This window comes from Mandrillus leucophaeus, unplaced genomic scaffold (assembly GCF_000951045.1).
Source record: "Mandrillus leucophaeus isolate KB7577 unplaced genomic scaffold, Mleu.le_1.0 Scaffold265, whole genome shotgun sequence".
NCBI classification, from domain to species: domain Eukaryota; kingdom Metazoa; phylum Chordata; class Mammalia; order Primates; family Cercopithecidae; genus Mandrillus; species Mandrillus leucophaeus.
Window position 1 is genome coordinate 2,614,219 of NW_012102754.1, and position 10,308 is coordinate 2,624,526.

Consider the following 10,308-nt stretch of genomic DNA (forward strand, 5'->3'; position numbering starts at 1 on the left):
ATCGTGGTACAGGAAAAACCTCCACCAATATCTTTTGTGCCCTGCACCCACACTGGTCACAGACAGCTGGATCATCAGTGAGACCCCCTAGACTGGTAGAAGCAGCCAACCCTGAAGCTTTCCAGAGTCAGTGGGTACTCCAGGAAACCAGCATCACCTTTATAGCTCCCTGCTCCATTTAATGTCCTGTGACCCAGTCACTGCTCTAAGCTAGGGTAACCACCTACAGTAACCACAGTGGGCTACCAGCATGCTCAGAAGGCTCTTGGTAGCTGCCCAGAGCTCATATCTTCAACACGCCTCAGAAGAGGCAGAAACCTCCTGCCAAGGGACCCAGGGAAACACTGGCCCCCAATCCTCCTATGGCAAAAGTCTGAGGGGCAGGGACCAGGAATCCAAGCTGTAGCCATAACAATTCTCTCTCTCCCACCAGAGAAGGATGCCTGGGACAGAGGGAGGAAGTGCAGTACATGTGTCGTCTCCTATAAGTTTGCTGCAAAGTGATAAATATCTTTTGTTTCTATTGTGAATGAGATCTTTCTTTTCCATTATTTTTTCTAAGTGGTTACTGTTGGAAATAGGAAAGCTATTGATTTTTGTACATTTATTGTGTAACTTGCTGCCTTACTGAACTCTCATTATTTCTAATAGTTTTTCAGCTCAATTCTCCCAAAGGGAAAAAAAAGGTTTAGGTGATGTGACAAAACTCATAAAAACGCATGAAATCAGCCACCAGCATTCAATTTGTTCTAAGATGTGTATAAAATCAAGGTAGATATAAAATTCCACCTATGCTACATGCAAGCCATCTGTTCCCACCCACTCCACTGTCCTCCACCAAAAGGCTATTCCCCTGTGTTGGGAGGAAAGTCTTCGAGATCCAAACACAGCAAAGTCCTTAGATGGAGTCAAATGGCCAAACTTCCCCCGTTCCTGGACTGTCAGGACCGGAGTGGGTTCCCAAGCTGTGAAAAGCCCAGGACAGAGGCTAGCTCTCTAAAACCTGATCCTAGCATGCTATCCATCACTCCAGCCCCCTGCAGGTGTTCAGTCACCCACTCTACCAGCAGTCTTCAAGCCTAACTGAGCACCTACTGTGTGCCAGGTTTGGGAATGCAAGAATACAAAAGGTCTAGTCCCTTCTTCAGACAACTTTCGAACACAGAACCTTCTCACAGATGTACCAAATTTTGTTTTACCAGAATAGGGCTAGACAGTCTTCGATATACCCTTTGTCATTGACTTCTCTCTGTGGGATGTGGCAATACAGTCAACACTCTGCCCAGTCACCCTCCAATTCCTTTTACAGTTGCTGTGCGTTGCTCTCCTGGCCTCTGTGTGATCTTGTTTCTGCCGCCGCACCTGCAACTCCCGTTAGAGGACTGTCCTCAGGCGGCTAGACCTAGTTTGCCCACACCTGCAGAGACTGGAAATGCCTGGGAGCCAACATCCCCCCAAGGCAGCCCTGGGGCAGTGATTGACAGATGCAGGCCCGTCAGACTCAGAGATGTAACTTACACTTCAGAGCTCCCCTGAAGGATCAGGAGGAAGTTACCCCTGCAGGACTTCACTCTATCTCTCCCCCTGCCCTGCCTCGACTCCCTTACCAATCTCCCAGGGAGCACTTCCTCAACGCATTGCTTTCTCATAAGTCTTCCTCTCAGGAAGACACAGAGCAAACATCTGACCTCCACTGACATAGTTTCCCATCTGTCAGGTCAGCATAATTAGAAAGTCTCATGAGAAAAAGATTAGAGTTCTATTATGAATTAAATTGTGTTCCCCAAAAATGTATATGTTAAAGCCCTAATCCCTCAATGTGATTCTATTTTGAGACAGAGCCCATAAGGAAGTAATTAAGGCCAGGTGGGGTCACAAGGAAGGGACCCCGATCCAATAAGATTAGTGTCCTTATAAGAAAAGACACCAGCAGCTCACATGCTGGCCTGTGTTTTCTCTCTCTCTCTTTCTCTCTCTCTCCATGCACAAAGAAGAGGCCATGTGAGGAAGGACACAGCAAGATGGTGTCCACCTACAAGCCAAGAGAAAAGGCTACAGGATGAAACCTCCCTTGCCAGTACCTTGATCATGGGCTTTCGGCCTCCATAGTTGTGAGAAATAAATGTCTGTTGTTTAAGCCATCCAGTCAATGAATTTTATATGGCAGCCCTAGCTAATACAGATTCCTTCACCTGCTCTATGGCTTGGATCCTGTCACAGCCTCCTCAGTTTTATTCAAGTCACCAAGATCTTGTTCCACGAAACAAAATTCCTGTGGCTCTGAGGACAAGTCTGCCTCACCCTATGGAAGATGAAATAAAATTGAAGCCATAGACCAGATGTTGGCAAACTTTTCCTGTAAAGGGCCGGGTGGTAAATATCTTAGGCTTTGCAGGGCACATGGTCTCTGTGGTAACTACTCAATTCTGCGTTGTAGTGCAAAAGCAGTCACAGACCTGATGAATGAATGTGACTGGGTTCCAATAAAACTTTATTTAGAAAAGTAGACCTCTGAGGCCTGCAGGTGTGTGTTGAGCTGTGATCATGGGTCTCTGTTCTACAGGATGGGGTTTGCTAAAGTTGTCAAAGAACAAGGCCTATTTTAAGAGAAACCAAGTGAAATTTAGAAAATGATAGGAGGGTAAAACCGATGATTATACTTGGAAACGCTTGGTGATACTGTATCAAAATAAGTACAACACACCCAAATACAGGATGATAGTTTGGTGACAAATAGAGATATCATTTGTCAGATTGCTTATGCCTGTATAGAAGGGGATATGATAGTCTGCACAGCTTAAGCATGTGAACTGCCAAAATATGGTGTGAAGGTTGGCCTGACACATTATGCTACAGCATATTGTACTGGCTTGCTGCTGGCCCGCAGGCTTCTCAGTAAGTCTGGCATGGACAAGACTTATGAAGGCCAAGTTGAGGTGACCAGAGATGAATACAATATGGAAAACATTGATGGTCAGCTGGGTGTTTTTACCTGCTATTTGAAGGCAGGTCTTGCCAGAACCACCACTGGTAATAAAGTGTTGGGGGCCCTGTAGGGGGCTGTGAATGGAGGCCTCTCCATCTCTCATAGTACACAATAACAGATTCTCCGGTTATGATTCTGAAAGCAAGGCATTTAATGCAGAAGTACACGGGAAGCACATCATGGGTTAGAATGTTGCAGATTACATGCATTACCTAATGGAAGAAGCTGAAGATCTTACAAGAAACAATTTTCTCAATACATAAAGAACAGCATAACTCCATACATGATGGAGGAGATGTATAAGAAAGCCCATGTTGCTATATGAGAGAATCCAGGCTATGAGAAGAATCCCAAGAAAGAAGCTAAAGAGAAAAGGTAGAATCATTCCAAAACATCACTTGCCCAGATAAGAAACACTGGGTAGCTCAAAAGAAGGCAAGCTTCGTCAGAGCTCAAGAACAGGCTGCTGAGAGCTAAACCGAACAATTTTCTATGAGAATTTTTCAGATAAAGACAATAAATTTATTGACTAAGCTGCTAAAAAAGAAAAAGGAGGAAAGAAAAGCAGACCTCTCTAGGCAATCGTTTCCTGACCCCTACCACAAACTCTTTGACCTGGAAGGGAGTTAAGCAAACTTCAAATCCACCCCAGATTGTGAAGACAAGGACAAGTGCAGATGGTGGATGGGACTCCCCAAGGTCTCCCAGGGAGTTCATGGCAGTCAGACTAGAAATGGATACCCCTACTCCTCGTTTCTCTTCTGTTGTTCAGAACTAAAGCTTAAGTGGGTGGGGCTGAATCGTAAAGGCTTCTATGAATGTTGGTAATAGAGGGTGAAATGGTGCTGCAGGAGGGGAAGGGAAGGACAAAAGTCAGCAAAAAGCCAGGTATTGAGACAGCCATCAGCATTCCCACCTGAGGATCTGCCTCCCAATGGGCAAGTCCGCCCCTCAACGGCTATGAGGTAGTGATGATACTGACCCCTGAACTCCAGGACTCCATGGTGAGGGGCCCAAGGGAAGAGGAGGCCAGTGCCCGAGCATTGTAGAGCAGTGGGTAGGGAGGGACCTATGGTCTACATCAACATTGTGAGTGTAAAGCTCACTTGCACAAGTGTGACTCAACTCATGCTCTCATAAAACTGTGCTTTAGGTATGAAGTTGGGTACCTATTTTAAGATATCAGCTGCACAAACTGTAACCTGTGGCTTTATACTGAAAGAGGTAGTCTAGGACTTGCAGCCTCTGGTCCCAGGAGAAGATAAAGGACCTATGGTGCTGTCTCTCTCTCTCTCTCTCTCTCTCTCTCTCTTTACCTCTCGCTCTCTCTTGCTCTCTGTCTATCTCCATTTGTTGCCACAGACCACTGGGCTCAGATGAGAGCCTCTCAGCAGATGCAGGGAAGGGAGCAGCTGTTCACGGCAGTGGCCCTCCTAGTGCTTTGAGACTCCTCACAGCCCCACAAGGTTCCTTTGGGCCCCCTCAGAAGTCTGGGCCCACCCAGCATGAAAATCTCCCAAGTCAGAGGCTCAAGTTTTAAAGAAAGAAATTTACAGATGTGCAAAGAGAAAAGAAAAGAGCCTGTTTGGTCCCTAGAAGAGGACCGATTCTATTTGGAATTGTTTGACCACCTCACTGCCAAGGAAACATGAACCAAACATACCACCAGCACCCTAGAAACAGATTTTTTTAAATATTTGTATCAACAAGATTTCAGTCTTCAATCATCTCAAATTAAATGGAACCTAAGCAGCAGGAGTTATTGTAGATACGTACGGGAAAGAAAGGAGACAGGAAAAAAAAAGCTTTGCATCACGTGACTTTTATGCTGCAGAAACTTAATGAGAAACACACCACATTTCCAGAACCCTCTTTCTAGTCAGGGCTCCCGCTGAGATAAAAGGTCACAAGAAGAGAAGGAGGGAGAGGGAGGGAGCGCCTGCGTGGAGCAGGGAGGCACTTTTACTGCAAAGTCGGGCCCAAATTTCATACAAGCTGCTATCGGGTCTGATAGTCTAGACTGATTATTTTCTTTGAATGCCAGATGTGAAGGGCTTGCATAAAAGAACCGCAAACATTACCCATTTAAAAACAAATCGACCCAAGCTGCATTCACTGCGCAAAGGAGAACTTTCCATCCCAGACTCTGCAGAGAGAGCCGAGCAGCCAGGCCAGGAGCGCCCAGGCCTAGGCGGTGCGTCCCGCTGCTGCCCCCTGCAGGCCATAAGCCTCAGGCTGGCCAGAAAGCAAGCTGGCTCAGCCAGGCCTCTGCTCATCTGTGAGACTTTTTCCGTCCATCCAGCTCAGGGGGCAGGAGAATGCTCCTCCACAAGGTGCCAGGCCATGGCTGGAAGACTGAGCTGAGCCTGGGCCTCAGCGTTACCCATATTGTCTCGTTCAACCATTAACCCTGCAAGGTAGAGACATCAATCCTTTTCACAGTTGAAAAATTGAAAAGTTGAGAGACTTACCCATTGGATGCAACTGGCTTTTCCAGTTTTGGTATTTGACACCGGTGCCCCTTCCATGGCCCTATGTGCGGTTGGCCATCAACACCAAGATCCTCACCTCAGGGAAGATGGAATGATAGAACTGCAGCTCCAGTACCCAAACTGGACCATACCAGCCCAGAAGACACCCGGCCCACCAGGCCCACAGGACCAGGCTGGGAGTAGGGTGGCGGGAGGGATCTTTCCATCCCTCATACTGGGTGTGGTCCTGGATTAGGGGTCTTTACCCCTGCTGGGCAGTTAGGGGAGGCTTCTTGATCCCAGGCCCCTGCAGAGTACCAGGCCCTGAGCCGGGGCTCAGGGGAATTTGTAGAACGAGAAACATCCTGACCACACTCTGGCCTCTGGAATCTCTTGATGGCCCTGCCTTTCTCCACCAACCCTGGCCATTTTGGGTTGTGTCTCCTCACACAGGGACTGACTCTGTAAACACCATGCCAACATAACCTCTGACCAGGCACTTCCCATTTGGCTGCAGCTACAAATCAGTGTCAGACACTCAGGATCAGTGACCTTCAGAGGGGGCTGGGCATGCAAGGGCCTTCCACGTGATCTGCGTTTAATCTAGTGTGAAGGACCTCCAGCCTTGCTGCTCCAGGCAAGGCCAGCGCTGCTCTGGGCCCTCTGCCCTGCCTAGTCCTGGCTGTCACGGGAACAAGACCAGACACTCCTGAGGGCGTTTGGTTTTCTGCCAGTGTTGTTAGTTTAAGACTCTGTAGTGTACCTTTGGGTTTTCCTTCCTTTTCTGAACCCTCCTAAGTGGCCCACTTAACTCTCTGACCTCATCTCCCAAACAGCTCCTTCCCCAGCAAGGCAAAGCTGCTTTGCTGTCTTCCACCTGTGGGGTTTTTTTGGTTCGTTTTTTGTTTTTAAGACAGTCTCATTCTGTCGCCCAGGCTGGAGTGCAGTGGTGCAACCTCAGCTCACTGCAACCTCAGCTCACTGCAACCTCCACCTCCCAGGTTCAAGAGATTCTCCTGCCTCAGTCACCCAAGTAGCTGGGATTACAGGCATGTGCCACCACGCCCGGCTAATTTTTGTATTTTTAGTAGAGACGGGTTTCAACATATTGGTCAGGCTGGTCTTGAGCTCCTGACCTCAGGTGATCCATCCACCTCAGTCTGCCAAAGTTCTGAGATAATAGGCAGGAGCCACCGCCCGGCCCCACCTCTGTGCTTTTGCACAAGTTGCTCCCCTGCCTGGAAAATCTTCTACCCCTTCCTCACGTGGCTGACTCGGACTTGTCAGACAACTCTTGCAACTTCCTCCCTCTCCTGCAGGCCCCTGCCCTGAGCTCCCACCTCACCCCCACCTGTGCATTCCTATGACGTTTACTTCCCCACGCAGTTGTTCACTACTGTCCTGTCTTCCCACATAGAGTCAGGTGTAACACACTCAGCAAAGATGTGGCTGATTCCCTAATTGCTTTTCATCTGCACATGACCACCCCGTCTTCAGGGACCCACACTTGCTGCATTGGAAACTGGGACTTGAGACCTGTCTACAGGACTAAATATTTGCCTTTGGGTTTGTTCTGGAAGGAGAAGTTCCCTCTGGCCCCACTCCCTCCCGAGGGTAGCCAGGGAAAGGAGCCAACTGTATCATTCCAGTGTGATTTGGCCAGAGGTGCCTATGGGGCCCAGGGATGGGGTGACAGACCCAAGGAGGTGTCACTGAGCTATGGCTCCAGGAACACCCTGGCCTTTCTGACCCACTAGAGCTTCCTCCTCCTGGAAGCGTTGGTGGAGGTTATTCCTGTAGCTACAGGAGGGCTCCTCACAGAGGTGCATCTCCTTTTGTTTCCCCCTGAAACGGCTGCCTGGAGAATCTGGCTCAGACACGTTTGTCTATCATTCTTGAGTAAACCACAAAGACAGCAGAACAGTGCATCAGTCATTTACACCTCAGTGAAAACAAATGAATAAGATCCAGTCTTTGAATCCCAGATCTTAGGACCAAAGGGGACCTTAACAACCAATGCCCTTTCTGTCTAGCTGGCTGCCTTCTTTTCATTCGGTGCTGGTGCTATAGCTTGGTACATTTATAAAACACACCTCCTGCCCCTCCCCCTTTGCACAGCCCCCCTCACTATTCTCATCAATTTAGAATTTGAGCACTAACCATGAACCTTGTAAAAACAGGCATTCCTTCCTGAAATCATAAAAAACGAAAAAGCCCCAGGTCCAATGCCGTCTGTTCCCTGCCTGGCTCCTGGATGAAGCTCTGTGACCTGGGAGGCTCCTGAACACCCTTTGGCCCTTTGACAGGAGAAGGGAGGGAGGGTGCATCATGAGTTGCCTTACTGGCCCAAGGTCGGAGGTGATGGCCCTCAGGCAATGAGAAGGCTGCTACCATGAAGAAAAGTGTCTTGCATTTTCTAATTCACCATGTCCAGTGTGACTTCAACCAACAGCACCCAAATGGATCAATGGCAACTATACCCTGGAGGTGTCCCGATGCCTAACAGAAGGCTAATGGTGCTTGGGAGTGGAGGGACCCCCTACTTTTTCCTCCTCCCTGCAAAGGCAACTCCCACCCTCCCTGCAGCAGGACACACAGAAAGCAGGGCTCTCCCATTCTGCTCTCCCAGCTCCCCTCAATCTTCCTCATGTCCACTGCTCCATCCCAGAAGAGAGAAGTAGATGGGGTGTGGAGAACAGCTGGGCCCAAGCAAGGGCCTTGAGGCTGGAGGCGAATACAAAGGGAGGTGAGAACCACAGGGAGAACTACTTTTAAGCCTCCATCTGGTAACAAATGAAAATGTGGAAAGGAAGGCACATGGATTTCCATTGCAGCAACGTGTCTTTGAGCAGGAGAGGCCATCTGGGGATAGTAGTGAGGCCCCTGATTTCAAAGTTTGAAGCCACGAACCTGCATTTTAAGCCTCCTTTGCCACAAACTAGCCTGCAAGGGATATAGAAGCACCTGCCTTACAGGATATGGGAAGATTTCTGAATGACAAAATACTTAGAACCACGCCTCGCACACGAAAAATGCTGTCTAGGAGGAGGAGGAGTCATACATAGCATAACAGAGGACTTGGCACCATCAGTGGAGCCACAATAAGCATATAGAGCACTTCACAGTTTGCAAAGCCCTCTTGGTTCTGTTCCTACATGTGTTGCTCACAGCAGCCCTACAAGGCACAAGCTGTCCCCACATCACAACATGAAAACACTGACGCTATGAAATGACAAGAGATTTGCTAGTCATTCACATGGATTTCCCAATGGATATCAAAACAGGGCACCAGGAAAGGAGAAAAAGAGAATAGGTCTGATGAGCCCAAGCAGAATTTTGCCACAAGGAAATTTAGAAAGACGCTTCCTTGCCAGTTGGCATCATGCACGTTTTGGGGTCTTGTAGGGCCAGTGTTGTGTTTTACACGTGTGGGGAAAAGGTGGGGTACCATAATCATTTCAAAGTCCAAATACAGCTGTTTGTGTACCCCCACAGATACATGCAGGCAGAGCAAAGGTGAGATCCCAGGCACCTAATTCCAGCTTCCCTGATGGTTTCAGGGCACAGAGACCTCATGCAGCCAACGATGACATTCAGCCCAGGATTTGCAAGTGGACCTAGGCAGATCTCAGCAGACCTGCAAGTGGAATTGTCATCCTGCTTGTGTCCAGGGCCTCCTGCCTCCACCCTGGTATCTGTTAGATATATGAGCACAATCACCTACCCTCTGTGCTAATGCAGCCTCTGCCAAACCCTGTAACTGTTGGCTTATGCCTGCATCTGAGCTCCACCTAGTGGCAGATGTTAGGCATGGCGTCCAAGTGCGCATTTTCTTTCAGGACCACCCCCTCCATTTAGAGTCATTTAGTGTAAAACAGACACTTTGGACTCAGCACATCTGTGACCCGGACCCTTTGTGACCATGTTCATATAACCTTCCCTTTGCTAGTCCCTTAGCTTTATATAATGCCTGAAGGCATTAACCTGGCCAATTGTAAACCTAGCCAGAGATTGTGTGAGCATCCTTCCTACTTCCCTTAAAGCCCTCGGCTCTGTGATGTTCCAAAGGTGTGATTTGGGCTGAACTAGCAGCCACATGGCATAATGGAAAGAATACAAAAGTAGGGATCCAAAGACCTGAGTTATAATTCCACCATCTCCACTAGAGAACTAGATGGACTTGGATAAGTCATCCAAGTGCCCCAAATCCATCTGTCCCATCATTAAAACTGGGATAGCAATGCCCATCATTGACATCACATGTTGTGGCATACATGCTAAACTGACACACGATACTTCTCAGCAAGAAGCCAGCACATAATCCAAGAGAGTTTCCACACATTTTTAAGAAATGGGTAGCAATCCGTGTGCCCTGTTCTTCCTTGCCTTTGCACGTGCTGGTTTCTCTACCAGACATGCCTTTATCCCCACTCCTCCTGGGTAACTCCTCCCTCATGCACTAAGGTAAGTTAGGGTGAAAGCCTTACCGTGCCTCACCTTACCTCTGGACTCCCTTAATATACTGTTAGGGGGTTCATCACACTTTGTTGTACACATTTGCTGCTTGTGTCTTTCCCCAACTAAACTGCGTCCTCTTTGAGGGCAAGGAGTGTGTCTTGTTCACTCTTGTATCACTGCTGCCCAGCACGAAGCCCAGTATATGGTAGGCTCTCAATCCTACTTTGTGTGGAATGACTTAAAAAGTGAACTAAATTAACAAGCGGTACTACAGGATCCTGAAGATTCCTCCTATGTATTCTTTCATAGTCCTACTTGTTTTAGATCTGCAATTCACCTGGAATTGATTTTGGTGTATGTGTGAGGCAGAGATAAAGACAGACTTTTTTATAT

At 48.1% G+C, this 10,308-nt stretch overlaps 1 pseudogene; it reads left to right on the forward strand.

The window, feature by feature from the left end:
- Nucleotides 1–250: 250 nt before the first annotated feature.
- LOC105542677 lies at nucleotides 251–3,463 on the forward strand (annotated as a pseudogene).
- Nucleotides 3,464–10,308: the final 6,845 nt, after the last annotated feature.